Source organism: Trichechus manatus, unplaced genomic scaffold (genome assembly GCF_000243295.1).
Source record: "Trichechus manatus latirostris isolate Lorelei unplaced genomic scaffold, TriManLat1.0 scaffold00309, whole genome shotgun sequence".
NCBI lineage: Eukaryota > Metazoa > Chordata > Mammalia > Sirenia > Trichechidae > Trichechus > Trichechus manatus.
Genome location: NW_004444245.1, coordinates 916,450 through 918,199, shown reverse-complemented (window position 1 = coordinate 918,199; position 1,750 = coordinate 916,450).

Genomic DNA, 1,750 nt, shown 5'->3' with positions numbered 1-1,750 from the left:
GGCCCGGCCCGGCCGGGCGAGAAAGCCTTAATTGGTAAAATCGCCCAGGAGTCGGGGGCGGGGGTGCGCGGTGAGCTCGAGCGCCCGGGCCGCACTGGCGACACCGCCCCCCGGGATGAGCTCACCACCCGGCGAGGGCCTCCAGCACGGGGGTGGGGGGACGTCCCGAGCTCCCGCGGGGTCTGCGGGGCCCACACCGGCTTGCTAAGTTTGGGGGAGCCAAGTGCTCCCCAGCCGGAAAGGCCCGGCTCTAAGGCCACCTCCTCCAGGAAGTCCCCCAGAGCCATGGCCCCCTGCATGGGCCCTGTCTCTGCCCCAAGCCTAGACTGGCAAAGCAAGTTGGTTTCTGCTGCCCTGGTGGATGGGGGGCAGGGGAGCGCAACAGGTGTTCACGGAGTGCCTAGGACGTGCAATGCTCCAGTGGGGCTGGACTGGAGCCACTCTGACGCCAGGATGAGCCCCCATCCCAAATCCACCCCATGGATCTGACCCTGCTGCGTGTGGGGCCTGGCCTGGAGCGGGCAGCTGAAGCATATTGGATTCTCAGGACTCCCCTGCGTCCCCCACCTGATTAGATGCAGTCCCCAAGCCTGGGAATGTGCAGCCCGTGTCCGTGACCAGGGTGGGAACAGCCACACCCTGGTACAGCCATGCTCCTTCCTCTTCTGTACGCCTTTGCCTGATATCTTCAGATGGAAATCAAGTGTCACTTCCTCAGGGAAGGCCACGTAAAGCATTGTCTTTTTAACATCTTGCCCACAAACCACAGTAAGAACTACATTTTACATTCTGAGCCAATCAATGCACACATACAGAGAGAGAACCCAGACAAAATGATTCGCAAAACAAGACTTTTCCTTACTACCTACAAAGCACTCTGATATTTTCTATTCTACTCTGTTAAAAAAGGAGAAAGGAAGGGAGGGAGGGAGAAAAGGAGGGAGGAAGAAAGGAAGGGGGGAAATGGAGAAGGAAGGAGGAAGGTTGGAAAGAAAGGAGGAAGGGGAAATGGGGAAGGGAGGGAGGAAGGAGGGAAAGAAGGAAGGAAGGAAGGAGAAGGGAAGGAGGGGAGGAAGGAAGGAGGAATGAAGGGGAAAGGGAGGGAAGAAGGAAGGAAGGGAGGGAGGGAGGGAGGATGGAAGGAAGGAAGGAAGGGAGGATGGAAGGAAGAGGGGAAAGAAGAAAAGGGAGGGAGGATATAAGGAACAAAATAGATTGCTCACAACCTGCTAAGTCAAGTCGCTGATCCGCAGTTTGGGAAGCACTGATACAGAGGCACTGATGGCCCTCCAGCTCTTGCTGCCTTGGCTAGCCTAGCTCTGTTGGCAATGACCTTTCACACCTTAACCCTTAGTGGATGCTTCCTAACAGTGCCAGGGGCTCCCTCTCCTCTGGTGGGGGCGCCCCCAGCTGGGGAGGGCAGTGGGTTATCTTCATATGATGGATGAGGGGCCTGGACTCGGAGATGGGAACTCACAAACCCAGGAAGGGGCTGTGCTGGGGCTCACAGCCAAGGTGGTCCTTCGAGGAGGGAAACCACATGCCCTTCCGCAACCCCAATCCTAGCCAGGGGTATGATAGGCGCGGGGAGCGCTGAGGAGGCAGTGGTTTCTTACCGGCATCTGGACTCCCACCTCTGTTTGAAACCTCTCTTTACACTACTGCCACCCCCAACACACACACACACACACACACCACACACACACCACACACACACCACACACACACCACACACACACCACACACACAC